General features: G+C 47.1%; 1 pseudogene; it reads right to left on the minus strand.

The window, feature by feature from the left end:
- Positions 1–257: 257 nt before the first annotated feature.
- LOC137364941 (uncharacterized) overlaps positions 258–20580 on the minus strand; it is a 39213-nt pseudogene continuing 18890 nt past the window's right edge.

Below are 20580 nucleotides of genomic sequence, written 5' to 3' on the forward strand. Positions count from 1 at the left end.
CACCCCCACTCCCCCTCACCATGGATAATTGGCTTCTTCCCAACAGCCCAGTCACCATGAGAACAGGTCCCCTATTCCCCATCACCATAGGAACAGGTCCCGGCCCCACTCTCGTGTCACAATGGGGAACAAGACCCGGATCCACTACCCGTCACTGTAGTTACAGGATCCGCCCCACTCTCCCGTCACCAAGACGACAGGCCTCGCCCGCATCTTCACCACAACCACAGACCCTCTACCCCTGATGACGGATATAGTCAGTGATTCAGTTCACCACAGCAATGAATGAATTTAAAAATTGGTGAAATGAGATATTTCAGCACATTCTTCAACTGCTCTCTGAACTGAGTCTGGGTCACGGCATAAATCGCAGTGTTTGTGCAGCAGCTCAGCAGCTGTAGCATGAAACCCAATTCCCGCAGAAACTCGGGTAGAAATACAGAGTGATAGCCCAAATACCACATCCGGCTCCATATCGAAAACACCATTAACACTGCCCATAACAGAATGAAATTTGCCGAGATAATTAACAGTAAAATGATAGATTTCCTTCGGCTCTCCATCTCTGGGTTTCTGTGTCTCTCCCCACGGCTATGATCCAGGAGTCTCCTGCGTCCTCTGCTGCTGACTAAAATGTGTCTGATGGTGAGAACATTGAGCAGTAGAATCACCATAAATGGGACAAACGGGGTTAGAATGTAATGGAGGAACTCGATTGTTCCCCAGACACGAGAATTCCGAGCATCCTCGGTTGCATCACAAAACCATGGGATGTTCCACAGCAAATACCGACCTGTGAACATAAAATACCAGGTGATGTTCTTTAAACAGCTGAGCACAGTCGATGTTCCCAGAACCACAGCCGCTGTTTTCTCACTGCAATATTTACTTTTCAGCTTCTGGCAACAAATGGCCACAAATCGATCAAATGTGAAAGTGACGGTGAACCAGACAGAACAGTCTGTAGCAGCATAAAGAAGGACAGCGTGGATATTACATATGGGGATGTAATACAGGGACTGAAACTGTTCCTGATAAACAATGGGAATGTGCCTCAATATCAGGTCCAGGATAATGACCAGTAGGTCCGCCGTTGCCATGGCCACCAGGTAGCGAGTGACACATTTGGAGAGACCGCACTTTCACCGAGATAAAGTCCCAATTGTCAACAAGTTAACTGTGAGGAAGGGAAATAAGTAGAGAAATTAAACATCAGTCGAGGAGCCAAGTTATCAGTTTGATTGAGGACTTATTGAGATTTACAAATGCGATCCTATATCCAGTGATGTACTGAAATGATGGAAGCTGAAAGAACAAAGAGAAGCGTTGTAATAGGGTGGAAGGCAGGAGAGGTTAAATGAAAAGTGGACGATGCTGAAATGTTAAAATCAATGTTGATCATAATCCTCCCCCTCCCTCCTTTCCCTCTCTGGTTTAAACTCTGATCCATTTCTAATCTCTCCCAGTCCCGATGAAGGGTGATTGACCTGAAACAATAACTCGGTTTCTATCTCCACAGATGCTGCCAGACCTGATGAATATTTCCAGCATTTTCTGTTTTTATTTCAGATTTGCAATGTCTGCTGCACATTGCTCTTGAGTAGAAAATTAGATGTTGGACTGGCTGGGAGATTCCCTCACCTGTGACCGGCAGCACGGAATTTAATGATTTCAAAACAAAAATTGAGAATGAGTCCACTGAAAAATCAAAAACACAAGTAATCTCAACCGTCAGTATGTCAAATGTCAACAAGGGAAATTATCAGGACATTTTCCTCCAGGTTGGGAGCATAAACAACAGTTTCAAGGAATTTAGGATGACATTTGCCCATTTGCTGTTGCATTCAGTGTATATCAAATTTGTTTACCAGCGTCAGGAATTTCTGCCGAAGAATGGAAGCATAGTAGGCTGGTCCAGAATGTTCCAACACATGGGATCCAGTGTGACCAAGCAAATTAGATACAAAATTGGCTTCGTGATAAGAGGCAAAGGGTCGTAGTGGAGGGTTGTTTTTCAGATTGGAGGCCAGTGACCAGTGGTGTGCCACAGGGATTGATGCCGGTCCCTCTGTTGTTTGCTATATATATTAATGGCGTGGATCTGAATGTAGGGGGCATGATCAGTAAGTTTGAAGATGACACCCAAATTGGTGGTATAGTGGACAGTGAAGAAGGTTGTCTAAAGTTACAACAGGATATACATCAACTGGGAAAGTGGGCAAGGGATTGGCAAATTGAATTTGATGCAGACAGGTGTGAAGTGATGCATTTTGGCAAGTGAAACCAGGGCAGGACATATACAGTGAATTGCAGGGCCCTGGGGTGTGTTGTTGACCAGAGAGACCTTGGGGTGCAGGTACATAGTTCCCTGAAAGTGGCAACACAGGTAGACAGGATAGTGAAGAAGGCGGATGGCATACTTGCCATCATCGGCCGAGGCATTGAGTACAAGAGTTGGGACGTCATGTTACAGTTGTAAATAACTTTGGTTAGGCCGCATTTGGAGTACTGAGTGCAGTTCTGGTCGCCGCACTACAGGAAAGATATGATAAAGTTAGAGAGGGTGCAGAAAAGATTCACAAGGATGTTGCCTGGTTTGGAGGGCTTGAGTTATGAAAATAGCTTGGATAGGCTGCGTCTGTTTTCCCTGGAGCGAAGGAGGCTGAGAGGGGAGATAGACAGAGTCTGTTTGCCATGGGAGGAATGACTTAAACTAGAGGGCATAGATTTAAGGTGAGAGGGAGGAGGTTTAAAGGGGATCAAAAGGGTAAAACATTCACACAAATAATAGTGGGTATCTGGAATGAGCTGCCTGAGGAGGTGGTGGAGGCAGGAACAGTCGCCACATTTAAGAGGCATCTGGACAGGTACTTGAATAAACAAGGCATAGAGGGATATGGAATTAATGCAGGCAGGTGGGATTCGTATAGATAGGCAGGGAAGCAGACTCTGGCTATGCTGCACGACTCTATGACTCCAATTTAGTGAAGCCAGCGGGGTTCCAGGTGGCGGGCTGAAAATAGTAATTCGGAGCCTGCACCCTGTGCAATTCAGTGGCTCTTCAGCAATCAACTGCCTCGTGCCGTTTCCATATCCCTTAAAGGATGGGGATCCCACCTGCCAAAGCTGCTGAACAAGCAGAGGACCAGCTGCTCAGTAGTTTCGGCAACACCATTGAGAGTTTTGGGCATGCCGGCATTATACCAGTCATAACTGCTGGAACATTCCAAGTGCCGTAGACCCATAAGTCTGGCGATGACGCCAGGCTCAGTCAGCTGGTCGGGGCCACTGTCGGTAATACACCAGGTCTGGCACCAGATCCATTGCTAGAGCCCCGGACTCCAAGTACATGAAGTGTTACAGCTTTAGACAGTCAGGGCGCAGGGACAACTGCTGGTACTGCACCCGACCTGGGACTAGGAGCTGCCTTGGAGCCCCAGACCCCAGAGAAGTTGTGTGGGATTGTCGATGCCAGTCTGGCAACCCTTGGAAGGTGGGTGATGATGCTCGCTTAGTGCGGGGGTGTTTCAGGGAGAAGCAACGTTTGCTGCCAGGGGTCAATCCATGGGGCACAGATAACCTATGGAGGACGGTGCATTTCACACTGTCGCAATTTGCAGATGTCATGAAGCGTGGAAGTATGGTGATGTGCGAGGAAGATAGTAATAAAATTCAGGAAGGCGTAGACAGGGTGATGGACTGGGCAGAAACAATAACCAAAACTTGCATTTCTATAGCGCCTTTAATGTATTAAAATGTACCAAGATGTTTCATAGGCGCATTATATAACAAAATAAGACACCAGGTCACATAAGGAGATTCTTGGTAAGATGGTCAAAAGCCGGATCACAGAGGTATGTTTTAAGGAGTGTCTTAAAGGCAGAAAGAGAGGTGGAGACTTGTGGAAAGGGTATGACAGAGCTCAGGGCCCATGCATCTGAAGGTACAACAACCAATGGTGAAGAGATTAAAATCAGGGATGCACAAGAGGCCATGATAACAAAGAACAAGGAACAGTACAGCACAGGAACAGGCCATTCGTCCCTCCAAGCCAGCGCCGCTCTTGATGCCTGCCTAAACTAACACCTTTGCACTTCCAGGGCCCATATCCCTCTATTCCGTTCCTATTCATATGTTTGTCAAGATGTCTCTTAAACGTCACTATCGTATCTGATTCCACCACCTCCCCTGGCAGCAAGTTCCAGGCACTCACCACCCTCTGTGTGAAAAACTTGCCACGCACATCCGCTCCAAACTTTGCCCCTCTCACCTTAAATCTATGTCCCCTAGAAACTGACTGTTCCACCCTGGGAAAAAGTTTCTGACCATCCACTCTGTCCATGCCGCTCATAACTTTGTAAACCTCGATCATGTCGTCCCTCCACCTCCGTCGTTCCAGTGAAAACAATCCGAGTTTTCCCAACCTCCTCTCATTGCTAATACCTTCCAGAACAGGCAACATCCGGGTTAACCTCCTCTGTACCCTCTCCAAAGCCTCCACGTCCTTCTGGGAGTGTGGCAACCAGAATTGCACGCAATATTCTAAGTGTGGCCTAACTAAGGTTCTGCACAGCTGCAACATGACTTGCCTATTTTTATACTCTATGCCCCGACCGATGAAGGCAAGCATGCCGTATGCCTTCTTGACCACCTTATCCACCTACGTTGCCACTTTCAGTGACCAGTGGACCTGTACGCCCAGATCTCCCTGCCTCTCAATACTCCTAAGTGTTCTGCGATTTACTGTATACCTCCCACCTGCATTAGCCCTTCCAAAATGAATTACGTCACATATGTCCGGATTAAACTCCATCTGCCATTTCTCTGCCCAAGTCTCCAACCGATCTATATCCTGCTGCATCCTCTGACAATCCTCATCATTATCCGCAACTCCACCAACCTTTGTGTAATCTGCAAACTTACTAATCAGACCAGCTACATTTTCCTCCAAATCATTTATATATTCGACAAACAGCAAAGGTCCCAGCACTGATCCCTGCGGAACACCACTAGTCACATCCCTCCATTCAGAAAAACACCCATCTACTGTTACCCTCTGTCTTCTGTGACAGAGCCAGTTCTGTATCCATCTTGCCAGCTCACATTTGATCCTGTGTGGCTTCACCTTTTGCACCAGTCTGCCATGCGGGACCTTGTCAAAGGCTTTACTAAAGTCCATATAGACACCATGCACCGCCCTTCCCTCATCAATCATCTTCGTCACTTCCTCAAAAACTCAATCAAATTAGTAAGACACGACCGCCCCTTCACAAAACCATGCTGTCTCTCGCTGATAATTTCGTTTCTTTTAAATGGGAGTAAATCCTATCCCGAAGAGTCCTCTCTGATAGTTTCCCTACCACTGATGTAAGGCTCACCGGCCTATAATTTCCTGGATTATCCTTACCATACTTCTTAAACAAAGGAACAACATTGGCTATTGTCCAGTCCTCTGGGACCTCACCTGCAGCCAATGAGGATGCAAAGATTTCTGTCAAGGCCCCAGAATTTTCTTCCCTTCCCTCCCTCAGTATTCTAGGGTAGATCCCATCAAGCCCAGGGGACTTATCTACCTTAATGCTTTGCAAGACAACCAACACCTCCTCCTTTTTGATAATGTGATGACTGAGACTAGCTGCACTTCCTTCCCTAGGCTCATCATCCACCAAGCCGTCCTTGGTGAATACTGATGCAAAGTACTCATTTTTCACCTCACCCATTTCCTCTGGCTCCACGCATAGATTCCCATCTCTGTCCTTGAGTGGGCCAACCATTTCCCTGGTTACCCTCTTGCTCTTCATATATGTATAAAAGCCTTGGGATTTTCCTTAATCCTGTTTGCCAATGACTTGTCATGAGCCCTTTTTGCCCTCCGAACTCCTTGCTTAAGTTCCTTCCTACTGTCTTTATATTCCTCAAGTTCTTCATCTGTTCCTACCCTTCTGGCCCTTACAAATGCTTCCTTTTTCTTTTTGACTAGGCTCACAATATCCCGTGTTATCCAAGCTTCCCGAAACTTGCCAAACTTGTCTTTCTTCCTCACAGGAACATGCTGGTCCTGGATTCTAATCAGCTGACGTTTGAAAGACTCCCACATGGCAGATGTTCAGTTACCCTCAAACAGCCGCCCCCAATCTAAATTCTTCAGTTCCTGCTTAATATTGTTATAATTAGCCTTCCCCCAATTTAGCACCTTCACCCGTGGGATACTCTTATCCTTATCCACAAGTACCTTAAAACTTATGGAATTATGGTCACTGCTTCCGAAATGCGACCCCACTGAAACTTCGACCACCAGGCCGGGCTCATTCCCCAATACCAGGTCCAGAATGGCCCCATCCCTAGTTGGAATATCTACGTACTGTTTCAGGAAGCCCTCCTGGATGCTCCTCACAAATTGTGCCCCATACAGCACTAAGTGAGTCCCAGTCAATATTTGGGAAGTTACAATCACCCACCACTATAAACCTGTTCCCTTTACATCTTTCCAAAATCTGTCTACATATCTGCTCCTCTACCTCCAGCTGGCTGTTTGGAGGCCTGTAGTAAACCCCCAACATCGTGACTGCACCCTTGCTATTCCTGAGCTCCACCCATATTGTCTCGCTGCATGACGTCTCTGAGGTGTCCTCCCGCATTACAGCTGTGATATTCTCCTTAACAAGTAATGCAACTCCCCCACCCCTTTTACATCCCCCTCTATCCCGCCTGAAGCTTCTAAAGCCTGGAACATTTAGCTGCCAATCCTGCCCTTCCCTCAACCAATTCTCTTTAAAAGCCACAACATCATATTTCCAAGTCCTAATCCAAGCTCTAAGTTCATCTGCCTGACCTGTTATACTTCTCGCATTGAAACAAATGCACTTAAGACCACCAGTCCCGCTGCGCTCAGCAACATCTCCCTGCCTGCTCTTCCTCTTAGTCCGAATGGACTTATTTACGATCTCCTCCTCTTTTACTTCACTAGCTGTCCTACTGATCTGGTTCCCACCCCCCTGCCACACTAGTTTAAACCCTCCGGAGTGACGCTAGCAAACCTTACAGCCAGGATATTAGTGCCCTTCATGTTTAGATGCAACCCGTCCTTCTTGTACAGGTCCCATCTGTCCCTGAAGAGAGCCCAATGGTCCAGATATCTGAAACCCTCCCTTCTGCACCAGCTGCTCAGCCACGTGTTCAGCTGCACTATCTTCCTATTTCAAGCCTCACTGGCACGTGGCACAGGGAGTAATCCAGAGATTACAACCCTAGATGAACATAGATAATTTAGTGTGTGGTGGGGCAGGAGGAGATTACAGCGATATGGAACTGGGCATGTGTAGGAGGCGGGCTGCCAGCGCTGGGCCAGAAAGGCGGGGGTAACAGCACCTCGGCGTTTACATGAAACCCACCCCCAACCCACGAAAGAGCGATCCTGCGTTTTTATATGTAAATGTCTAATGCTGGCATCCAAGTCCCATTTAAGATGGAGATCCAACTCCCTCCAGCTTCTGGCCAAGCAGAAAACTGTCAGCTAAGCAGTATCGGCACTGGCACCGTGAGTAGTGGCCACTTTCAGTAGTGCAGATGTCATGGACACAAGCCCAGCGCTGGAACCTGGACCACAGGTAAGTGAGGTGGGGGAACCAGGGCCAATCTGAATGTTTCTGATGAGGTGAATTGAAGGGGTGGACATAAAGCTCAGAGGAAGGCGGGTCACGGGAGGATCAATGTTTCCCATCAGGTTCCTCCATGAGCCACAGATTGCCATTGGAGGAAGGAAATCCCACCAAGCCCTTATATAGGGTACTTCCCTCTTGACAGAGGTAACCCCACTCCGGCCCCCGCCCACACGTGGCTCGTTAGATCCCAGAGGTAGCGGGAATTGGCCCAGATGTGAGCAAGTTGGGTCCTCAATTGCCTTTGGGTGGGAAGGTCATCATCAGCCTAGCCTACCCCCGGCAAGATCACCCGGCGTTGGGGTGGCGACAGGCCCTCGATGGCTTTCTATCCTGCATTAGATGGATGGAATGGCCTGATCTCTGCTGTCTGACCTGTGACAGGTGAGAATGGTTTTCCATCCTGGATCACATGGATGGAATGGCCTGGTCTCTGCTGTCTGACCTGTGACAGGTGAGAATGATTTTCAACCCGGATCGGATGGATGGAAGGGCCTGGTCTCTGCTGTCTGCCCTGCGACAGGTGAGAATAGTTTTCTATCCAGGAATGGATGGATGGAATGGCCTGGTCTCTGCTGTCTGACCTGTGACGGTGAGAATGGTTTTCTATCCAGGATTGGATGGATGGAATGGCCTGGTCTCTGCTGCCTGACCTGTGATGGTGAGAATGGTTTTCAATCCCGGAACGGATGGATGGAATGTCCAGGTCTCTGCTGTCTGACCTGTGACAGGTGAGAATGGTTTTCTATCCTGGATCACATGGATGGAATGGCCTGGTCTCTGCTGTCTGACCTGTGACAGGTGAGAATGGTTTTCTATCCCGGATCGGGTGGACGGAATGACCTGGGATCTGCTATCTGAGCTGTGACAGCTGTGAATGGAATTTTATCCCGGATCGGATGGATGGAATGGCCTGGTCTCTGCTGTCTGACCTATGACAGGTGAGAATGGTTTTCTATCCAGGATCGGATGGATGGAATGGCCTGGTCTCTGCTGTCTGACTTGTGACAGGCGAGAATGTTTTTCTATCGTGTATCAGATGGATGGAATGGCTTGGTCTCTGCTTTCTTATCTGTGACAGGTGAGAATGTTTTTCTATCGTGTATCAGATGGATAGAATGGCCTGGTCTCTGCTGTCTGACCTGTGACAGGTGAGAATGGTTTTCTATCCAGGATCGGATGGATGGAATGGCCTGGTCTCTGCTGTCTGACCTGTGACAGGTGAGAATGGTTTTCTATCCAGGATCGGATGGATGGAATGGCCTGGTCTCTGCTGTCTGACTTGTGACAGGCGAGAATGTTTTTCTATCGTGTATCAGATGGATGGAATGGCTTGGTCTCTGCTTTCTTATCTGTGACAGGTGAGAATTTTTTTTTTCCCGGATCAGATGGATGGAATGGCCTGGTCTCTGCTGTCTGACTAGTGACAGGTGAGAATGGTTTTTATCCAGGATCGGATGGATGGAATGGCCTGGTCTCTGCTGTCTGACTTGTGACAGGTGAGAATGGTCTTCTATCCAGGATCAGATGAATGGAATGACCTAGGATCTGCTATCTGACCTGTGAGAGCTGTGAATGGTTTTCTATCCCGTATCGGATGGATGGAATGGCCTGGTCTCTGTTGTCTGACCTGTAACGGGTGAGAATGGTTTTCTATCCCGGTCAAGTGGATGGAATGACCTGGTCTCTGCTGTCTGACCTGTGACAGGCGAGAATGTTTTTCTATCGTGTATCAGATGGATGGAATGGCCTGGTCTCTGCTGTCTGACCTGTGACAGGTGAGAATGGTTTTTATCCAGGATCGGATGGATGGAATGGCCTGGTCTCTGCTGTCTGACTTGTGACAGGTGAGAATGGTCTTCTATCCAGGATCAGATGAACGGAATGACCTAGGATCTGCTATCTGACCTGTGAGAGCTGTGAATGGTTTTCTATCCCGGATCGGATGGATGGAATGGCCTGGTCTCTGTTGTCTGACCTGGAACGGGTGAGAATGGTTTTCTATCCCGGTCAAGTGGATGGAATGGCCTGGTCTCTGCTGTCTGACCTGTGACAGGCGAGAATGTTTTTCTATCGTGTATCAGATGGATGGAATGGCCTGGTCTCTGCTGTCTGACCTGTGACAGGTGAGAATGTTTTTTTATCCTGGATCAGATGGATGGAATGGCTTGGTCTCTGCTTTCTTATCTGTGACAGGTGAGAATGTTTTTTTTTTCCGGATCAGATGGATGGAATGGCCTGGTCTCTGCTTTCCTTTCTGTGACAGGTGAAAATGTTTTTTTTTCCGCCGGATCAGATGGATGGAATGGCCTGTTCTCTGCTGTCTTGCCTAAATCAGGAGGAAAGTTTATTGCTTTGATTTTAATTTTCCAAAATTCCCTAGACTCGGGGAAGGTTCCTTTAGATTGGAAAATAGCGAATGTTAAACCTTAATTCAAAAAGGGCTGGAGACAGAAAGCAGGAAACTAAAGGCCAGGTAGCTTAGCATCTGCCTTAGGGCAAATGGTACAAGCTATTTTATTAAAGCCACGCCAGGCGCAGCTCCACAAACAACTGACCACCTCCAGGCGCTTACCCAATGTCTCTCGAGACAAGGAGGCCAAAGAAGGAGAAGATTATTAAAGATTTAAGAGAAGGTCATTTCGGAAAATTCAAGGTAATCCAGCTGTTTCAGCATGGTTTTGTCAAACGTAAATCATGTTTAAACTATTTATTGGAATTATTTGAGGGAGTTACATATGCTGTGGATAAAGGGAACCTGTGGATGTATTGCACTTAGATTTTCAGAAGGCATTTGATAAGGTGCCACATCAAAGGTTATTGCAGGAAAAAAAGCTCATGCTGGCGGGGGTAACATATTGGAATGGTTAGAATTTTGGGTAGCTAACAGTTAACAGAGAGTAGGCATAAATAGGTTGCTTTCTGGTTGGCAAGGTGTAGCAAGTGGTGTGTCACAGGATCTGTGCTAGGGCCTCAACTTTTTTACGATTTATACAAATGACTTTGATGAAGGAACCGAAGGTATGGTTGCAAATTTGCTGATGACACAAAGATAAGTAGCAAAGTACCTTGTGAAGAGGACATAAGGAGGCTACAAAGGGATATAGATAGGTTAGTGAGTGAGCACGGACTTGTCAAATGGAGGATAATGTGGGGCAGCGTAAAATTGTCCACGTTGGCAGGAAGAATGTCAAATAATCACATTATCTAAATGGTGAGAGATTTCATAGCTCTGAGATGCAAAGGGATCTGGGTGTCCTACTGCAGGAATCGCAAAAGTTATTATGCCGGTACAGCACGTAATTGGGAAAGCTAATGGAATGTTATTGTTTATCACGAGGGGAATTAAATACAAAAGTAGGAAGATTATGCTTCAGCTATACAGGGTATTGGTGAGACCACATCTGGAGTAATGTGTACAATACTGGTTTCCTTATTTATGGCAGGATGTAAATGCGTTGGAGGCAGTACACAGAAGGTTTACTAGACTAATACATGGAATGGGTGGGCAGTCGTACGAGGAAAGATTGGGCAGGCTAGGCTTGTATCCGCTGGAATTTAGAAGAGTAAGAGGCGACTGAATGAAACATTTAAGGTCCTGAGAGGTATTGACTGGGTGGATGTGGAAAAGATGTCTTCCCTTCTGGGACAATCTCGCACTCGGGGTAACTGTTTAACAATAAGGGGTCGCCAATTTAAGCCAGAGATTAGGAGATTTTATTTTCTCTCTGAGGGTCGTGAGTCTTTTGATTTGTCTTCCTCTAAAGGCAGTGGAAGCAGAGTCTTTGACTATTTTATGGCAGAGATAGATAGATTCTAGTTAAGCAAGGGGTACAAGCTTAACGGGGGAGGTGGTCGGTGAAACTGTGGAGGAAACTGTTGGAGAATTTTCTGAGCTTTGCTAATTATTACTTAACTTTGTAGAAATAGAAAAACAAGACGCAGCTTGTAGCTAACCTAACCAATGGTCAGGAAATGTAGAGCGAGCAACTGACCACAATCATCTGGCTTAGAAAGTGACAGAGCTCATGATGGATTTTGGGGAAGTGAACACAGACTGTTCGTTACTGACTCTTCTGCTTTTATCATGTTTGTGCAACCTAGCCAGAAGTAACGGCCAAATATAGTACCTGGAGTGTGTACGTTAAATAGGGAACAATAGCTTGTTATGCTCGAACTAACGCTGTACTGACCTTGGACTTTGCAAAGGGCACAGAGCTGCAGGTGGTCTTGTGGTTGTCCTGTGGTTAATGCTTAATTGTGAAACTGCTAGCTCTGCTTCTTCTATACTATATAAGTCCACGACGATTTGTAGCTGTCGGGAGTAGCACTGGACCGCATTTAGGTAAGGTGTCAGCCCCATGATATCATGCAATAAAGTGTTTGATTCTCAACGTCTGAGTCCGGAGAATTTGTTCAACAATTGGGCACAATCTGGATTTTCTCCAACAGAAACAGTTTAGACATGAACTGATTGAGTGGTGCAGTAGGCTCGAGGGGTCGAGTTGACTGCTGCTGCTCCTAATTTGAATGTTTGCATATCTTCGTTGGATGGATGCAAACGCCTGGTCTCTGCTGTCTCACCTGTGACAGATGAGATGGTTTTTATATCCCGGAACGGATGGATGGATTGACCTGGTCTCTGCTGTCTGACCTGCGACAAGTGAGAGTGGTTTTCAATCCTGGAACTGATGGATGGATTGGCCTGGTCTTTTCTCTCTGACCTGTGACAGGTAAGAATAGTTTTCTGTCCTAGAACGGGCGGCACTTTGGCGCAGTGGTTAGCATCGCAGCCTCACAGCACCAGCGACCGGGGTTCAATTCTGGGTACTGCCTGTGTGGAGTTTGCAAGTTCTCCCTGTGTCTGCGTGGGTTTTCTCCGGGTGCTCCGTTTTCCTCCCACAGCCAAAAGACTTGCAGGTTGGTAGGTAAATTGGCGATTATAAATTGCCCCTAGTATAGGTAGTTGGTCGGGAAACATCGGGACAGGTGGGGATGTGGTAGGAATGTGCGATTCGTGTCGGATTAGTATAAATGGGTGGTTGATGGGCGGCACAGACACCGTGGGCCAAAGGGCCTGTATCAGTGCTGTATCTCTAAACTAAACTAAACGGATGCATGGATTGGCCTGGTCTTTTCTCTCTGACCTGTGACAGGAGAGAATGTATTTCCATCCCGGATCGGATGCATGGAATGGTCTTCTTTCTGTAGTCTGCCATACTGATCTGTTCCTGTTTGAGATATGTGGGACTTTTCAATCCAGGAGAATTGATAGTTTAAATGAAATACAGGAAGCTGTGGCTTTCTTTATCCTGTTTCATGGGATCTGGGTATCGCTGACAAGGCCAGCATTTGTTCCCCATCCCAAATTGCTCTTGTGTCATTGTGTGGAGGTGTGCAGAGAATGAACTGAATCTGACCAGCATGCATTCTGAAGACCAGAAGGGTTTTCCGAGATAAGGTAACCTGTTAACAGCTGTAAGCTGTTTTCATTACAGGTTCTTCTTCTTCTTTGGCCTCCTTGTCTCGAGAGACAATGGGTAGACGCCTGGAGGTGGTCAGTGGTTTGTGAAGCAGCGCCTGGAGTTGCTATAAAGGCCAATTCTAGAGTGACAGACTCTTCCACAAGTGCTGCAGATAAAATTGGTTGTCGGGGCTGTTACACAGTTGGCTCTCCCGTTGCGATTCTGTCTTTTCTCCTGCCAACTACTAAGTCTCTTCGACTCGGCACGCTTTTGCCCCACCTTTATGGTTTCCCGCCAGCTCTGGCGATCACTGACAACTGACTCCCACGACTTCTGATCAATGTCACAGGACTTCATGTCGCGTTTGCAGACGTCTTTGAAGCGGAGACATGGACGGCCGGTGGGGCTGGAACCAGTGAAGAGCTCGCTGTACAATGTGCCCTTCGGGATCCTGCCATCTTCCATGTGGCTCACATGGCCAAGCCATCTCAGGCGCCGCTGGCTTAGTAGGATATCTATGCTGGGGATGTTGGCCGCGTCGAAGACTTCTGTGTTGGAAATATGGTCCTGCTACCTGATGCCAAGGATTCTCCGGAGGCAGCGAAGATCGCACGAATTGAGACGCTGCTCTTGTCCAACGTACGTTGTCCAGGCCTTGCTGCCATAGAACAAGGTACTGAGGACACAGGTTTAATACACTTGGACTTTTAAGTTCTGTGTCAGTGCGCCATTTTCCCACACTCTCTTGGCCAGTCTGGACATAGCCGAGGAAGCCTTTCCCATGTGCTTGTTTAATTATGCATCGAGAGACAGGTTACTGGTGGTAGTTGAGCCTAGGTAGGTGAACTCGTGAACCACCTCCAGAGTATGGTCGCCGATATTGATGGCTGGGGCATTTCTGTCGCCCTGTCCCAAGATGTTCGTTTTGTTGAGGTTGATGGTTCATTGCAGCAGCCGCAAACCTGTCGATGAGTCTCTGCAGACACTCTTCATAACTCTTCACTCTATAAAAACAAGGGTGACCGCTGTGACTGCAACAACTACCGTGGAATCTCCCTGCTCAGCACAGCGGGGAAAGTCTTCGCTCTAAACAGGCTCCAGGAGCTGGCTGAGCGTGCTTACCCTGAGGCACATTGTGGCTTTCGAGCAGAGAGATCCATCATTGACATGCTGTTCTCTCTTCGCCAGGTACAGGAGAAATGTCGTGAACAACAGATGTCCCTCGACGTTGCTTTCATTGAACTCACCAAAGCCTTTGACCTCGTCAGCAGAGGTGGTCTCTTCAGACGACGAGAAAAGATTGCATATCCACCAAAGCTACTAAGTATCATCACCTCATTCCATGACAATATGAAAGGCACAATTCAGCATAACGGTGCCTCGTCAGACCCCGTTCCAATCCTGAGTGGCGTGAAACAGGGCTGTGTTTTTGCACCTACACTGTTTGGGATCTTCTTCTCCATGCTGCTCTGACATGCGTTCAAGTCTTCAGAAGAAGGAATTTTCCCCCACACAAGATCTGGTGACAGGTTGTTCAACATTGCCCATCTAAAAGCTAAGACTAAGTACAGATAGTCCTCATCAGAGAACTCCTCGTTGCTGACGATGTTGCATTAGCATCTCACACATTATAGCTTAGCAGTCGTGAAAACATATACTTTAAGTCGATGTAATATATAATAAGAAGCAGGAAAATCTTAAAAATGTGTAATGACCAATAAAGACTTACTTTAAAGTTATGTTTCACTTTGATGCCAAGTCAGAACTTTGGACAAACTTTACATTCACAGAAAAATGCAGAGGTCACGGTAATGTCGCTCGACTATTAATGCAGAGACCCAGGCTAATGTTCAATCTGTCGACTCTCAGTCATCGGTAAAGTGATGGAAGGGGTTGTCGACAGTGATATCAGGCAGCACTTGCTTAGCAATCATCTGTTGGCTGGTGCTCAGTTTGGGCTCTGCCAGGACCACTCAGCTCCTGAAATCCTTCCAGTCTTGTTCCAAACATGGTCATAGTTTGGTCAGCTATTGAACAATCGGCAGGGAGGTGATCGCCTACTGGGTGCTCATCTATGTATGATTCTCTGCAACATATTTGTGACTAATGGGCGTGTTTTCAACAGGTGTATTGCTGACTAATGTTTTACATTGTTTTTAACTAGTAGTATTCCTGCTGAATGTGCTAAAGTCATTAGAGTTTAATTTGACCTTTGAGTGTTGTCTCCTTATTTCTCACCAGTGAGAAAACCAGTGCAGGAGTGAGAGCGGCGGCGGTGAGAGCGGGAACAGGCGAGAGGAGCTGGGAGATAAAAGGAGCCGAGGCCCGAGGCCAGAAGCAGCGGTGAGAGCTTTTGTTTTGGTCCCCGCATTTAAAGAAGGATATACTATCATTGGAGGCAGTTCAGATAAAAGGTACACTCCACTGATTTCTGGGATGAAGGGGATGTCTTAGGAACAATGGCTAAACAGGTTAGGCCGTTCTTCATTGGAGTTTAGAAGAATGTGAGGTGATCTTATCGAAACATATAAGCTTTTAAGGGAGCTTGACAGGGTCGATATTGAGAATATGTTTCCACTAGTGGGGGAATCTTGAACTAGGGGACATAGTTACAGAATAAGGAGGCACCCATTTGAAACTGAAATGCGAAGGAATTTCTTCTCTCAGATGGCGGCGAATCTCTGGAATTCTCTGCCTCAGAGAGTTGTGGAGGCTAAGTCACTAAATGTATTTAAGGAGGAGGCAGATAGATTTCGGGGTGTAGAGGGTTCGGCGCAACACGCCCGAAAGATGAGTTGAGGCCCAGGACAGATCAGCTATAATTTTATTGAACGGCAGGGCAGGCTTGATGGGCTGAATGGTCTACGAGTGCTCCTATTTCTTATGTTCTTATCCTCTTGTTCGAACCATGGCAAAAACCAGTCAAGGGTAGAGGATTACAATCTATAAGTATCAGATCTTTGGATATGTGGACATGAGACTGCGCATTATCAGGTCTAGGAATGTCTACACATAGACCTGTGCCCATATTTATGTCCTTGACGAGATAACAAACCTTGTGAAATACTCTGAAAGAACATTCCTCGACCTTTTTGAAAAAATATATTTCCTAGGATATAGGCGGCGTTGGCAAAGCCAGCATTTGTTGCCCATCCCTAATTTCACTTGACATTTGAATGTCTTGCTTGGCCGTTTCAGAGGAAAGTTACGAGTCAACCACATTGCTGTGCATCTGGAGTCACATGTAGGCCAGAGAAGGTAAGGACAGCAAATTACCTTACCTAAAGGACACACACCTTTCACTGCATCCACATACTTCCAGCTATTCAGCTATTGCAGGAAAATCAAGCAAACACAGTGCAATATAGTCCAGGCTTACCTTCATGCCCTGAGTCTGCTGGAGGAGATGGTTGTACACATCATGGGACTAGATGTGACAATACATTTAGCATCCTACATCAATGAGAGCATTCAGGATGATGCTATGGTCCCACCACCTCTCTCTCATCCTGCTCTCTTGGTTGATGGACAAGCTGCAGATGGTGGGCCCATGGGCCTCCTGCTTTCCATCCCACCCCAATCCTGCACTCCAACCCTCCCCTTCTGATTTTATACTTTCCAATGATAACCCCAAACTGCCAGCTTCCCAGTCACAGCAGCTCCAGGAGACAGAGAGAGAGCAACAGCACAGCACTGAGCGCGGAGCCCCATCGCTTGGTCTGATGCTTACAGCCACCAGCTCAAATACTGACACTGCGTTTACTTTAGAGGCTGGGATAGTGTCGGAATTATCACGTGGTGTGTCACCAACCACGTGTGGGCTGCAGCCAGGCCACATTAAATGATAGCTCGTGTGTCCGATCACTGGAGGGGGAGGTCACAAAAGAGTTATAATGCACAAAACTCAGATCAGAATATTGTTGGAACCGCATACAGGAGAATGCTGATGGATATGTACACTGAGATATTTTATCCATTGACAGGCCTGTCAGATAGTCTGTTGCCACCACCAAGAAACAGAGAGGATTCTGGTTCCAACGTCACAGAGGATATGGCACATGAAGCCCATTCTTTTTCCTGTGGAGGTGGTCACTAACTCTGTGATAGCACTCGCGAACCCAGCCATGACACAGCATCTGTCGGCCATTATCTCAGCTTCCACTGCAGCACAGGTGGCAGACACACAACGTTTCAGTGCTACAGTGGAATCTCAGAATGGGATCATGAGATCCATACTTGCTGCCGCATGAAGGATCAGTCGGCTGCCTTCATGGCTGTGGATCTCAGTGCTCAAAGGGTTTTACAGGCTCTCACAGCAGTCCAGCAATCTGTGATCCAGCAGATTACTAGGATTGCTGATGTGTCACCCCATGCGATTGGCAGTGGCTCCGTGGAGCACAAACCTGCTGTCCTCTCTCAGGATGTCAGTATTTGTTCTCTCTTCACCGCCACTCCATCAGTGTCCTTACTGTAACCCATCAGCCAGCCCAGGCTGCTGTTTCACATGACGAGGTGGTGCAGTCCGAATCCGAGCCCTCAAGGCCCAGAGCTGCTCGACAGCGTCCTGCAAGGCTGTCTGCAGTCTACCCCAGTGAACGTCAGCAGCCTTCCATCAGCCATGCTGCAGCCACTGGGGAAACCACTGTATAGAAGCACGAGGCAAGTCGAGGGAACCCACAAGACAGGCACTAAGAGAATACACGAGGGTGAATAGTTCAGTTTTATTTGTATAACTGAAAATGTTTTTGGATAAATATGTTAATGTAAAGGATATTGTTGGTATTTATTATTGTGGGATTATGACCAAGGAGACGCTGTGATGGAGCATCTCCGATGGGTGTATTGGTGAAGAATCGCGAATCCATGGTGGGAAAGGACATGAGGAGGTTGCAGACCAATATAGATAGGTTGAGGGAGTGGGGAGAAATCTGGCAGATGAGTATAATGTGGGAAAATGTTAAGTTTTTCACTTTGTCTAGAGGAATAAAGAAGCAGAGCATTACTTAAACAGGGAATGACTGCAGAATTCTGAGGTGCAGAGGGATCTAGGTGTTCGGGTGCATGAGTCACAAAAGGTTAGAATGCAGCTCCAGCAGGTAATAAAGAAGGCTAATAGAATGCTATCCTTTATTACGAGAGCAATTGAAAATAAAAGCAAGGATGTTATGCTACAGTTATGGAGGACGTTGGTGAGAATATTGCGTGCAGTTTTTGTCTCCATATTTAAGGAAGGATGTAAATGCGTTGGAGGCGGTTCAGAGGAGGTTTACGAGATTGATACCTGGAATGATCAGGTTGTTTTATGAGGAGAGATTGGACAGACTGGGCTTGTTTTCACTGGAGTTTCGAAAAGTGAGGGGAGAATTGATTGAAGTTCATAAGATCCTGAACGGACTTGACAGTGTGAATGTGGAGGGGATGTTTCCTCTTGTGAGTGAGTCCAGAGCTAGAGTCCACTGTTTTAAAATTGGGCTTCACTCTTTTAGGACAGAGACGAGGAGAATGTTCTTTTCTCTCAGAGGGTCGTGCGGCTTTGGAATTTTCTGCTTCAGAAAGTGATGGAGGCGGAGTCATTGAATACCTTTAAGGCTGAGGTAGATCGATTCTTGTTGGGAAGGGGGATCACAGATTATCAGGAATAAGTGGTAGTGTGGAATTTGAGATTGAAACAGATCAGCTATGATCTTATTAAATGGCGGAGCAAGCTCGATGGGCTGAATAGCCTAGTTGTGCTCCAAATTCGTATGGTTATATGGTCGTATGATCGTATTGGAACCAGAATCTTATCAGGAATTCACTGACAGTTTGTCCGGGTGGAAGGCATCCAAGAAATATTCTCTCTGCCTCCTCATGCTGAGGTGGCCTTCGGATTCCTGGTGCCAATCCCTGTGTGCTCATGACAGTGATGATATGAAGGGCGGAGCAGAACACCATGAACCTGGACACCTGTTCCAATCTGTACTGGAGAGCTCCCCCCGAGCGGTTCAGGCATTGGAAGCTGATGGTCCGTTCCATGATGTTCTTAGTGACTACATTGCTCTAGCTATATACTTGTCCTTGGAATTTTGGGTGATTGGGTAGGGGTAATGGTTGGTGGGTGGGTGGGAAATGAACTATGCCTCCGAGGAGCCAATTCCTCTTTTTACAGAGGGAGCCGAAGACGCTGTCTGTTTCAGAATGAAGGGACCGTGGCTGCTGCCAGGATAGTGGACATTCACCAACAAGATGCACTGGGCATGGTGAGACACCAACTGTACATTAATGGAGTGAGAGTTCCTTCAGTTACTGTACCTCTCCCCGTTGACATGGAGGCCCCACCTACACCAGCGGGAATCCTGCTATCCTGTTAAACCCACAGGTCTGCTCATCCTGCCTCTCCCAGCTGAGGGAAAAAGCCATATAGGGGACCTCCATCACCTCCCGGCTACATCGAGGGATTACATATTGGAAGATGTTGAATACGTAGTCTGCTCCTCCCTGGAAAGATCCAGATGCACAGAAGTTCAATGAAACTGTGAACGTAACGGCCACTGGCAGCTCTGTCTTCACCCTGGTGTGAGGCTCCATGTCGTGATGTAGCAGGTGACAAAGCTCTGTAACCACCTCCTTATTGAACCAGAGACGCCTCACACACTGCTCCTGGGTTACGTATAGGGAGGAAAAGTGCTCTTGGGAAACCCGGCTGGCTGGGGCAGAGCCCCCTCCTCCTCCCTCTTTGCAGAGTCTCCCCTCGCTCCAACCTCTGCTCCATTTGTTTGTCATGTTGCAGACAGAGATGCACAGTAACTATAGTATGTTCAGCTGAGAGTGACTGACACAGGTGGTCAGTGTACACATACAGACCAAGTTTGAAAGCTTCTGGAATGCCTGATTGATGCCAAGTTCAGACCATGTTCACGCTACCGGTCCATGCAGGTTACTCAGGGACTAGCACCCTCTCCATCATGGGTAGCGTGCAGGCCACACCAGAAGTGAGCACTGGTGTGGATTCCACAGGAACTGCAACAAGTGACTCGATTGAGGTCAAATTCATGGCAGAGAGATCCATAGAGAAAGAAATTCACTTTAAAAATGGAATTGATAAATAATCAAAATACAGTAAATGCCTGGAGTATGGGAAATGTACAGGGGAATTGGGCTAATTGGAGGGTGGAGGCCATTGAGAGATATTCACCCAAGATTTTTGTTTTCAAATTTAAATTGTCACACTGCCAGACCTGGAGCAAAGATAGGTTAATGAGCACAGGGGCGATGGGTGAACTGTACTTGGTGTGAGTCAGGCAGCATTGTTCTGGATGAGCTGACGTTTAAGGAGGCTTGTAATTGTGATGGTGGCCAGGAAAACAGTGGAATATTTGACTGGATTTGACAAAGGCAAGTATGACGGTTTATGCAGCAGATGAGCTGAGAGAGAGGTGGAGACGGGCAATATTATGGATGTGGGAGTAGGCAGGTTT

This window comes from Heterodontus francisci, unplaced genomic scaffold (assembly GCF_036365525.1).
Source record: "Heterodontus francisci isolate sHetFra1 unplaced genomic scaffold, sHetFra1.hap1 HAP1_SCAFFOLD_53, whole genome shotgun sequence".
In the NCBI taxonomy this organism is placed as follows: domain Eukaryota; kingdom Metazoa; phylum Chordata; class Chondrichthyes; order Heterodontiformes; family Heterodontidae; genus Heterodontus; species Heterodontus francisci.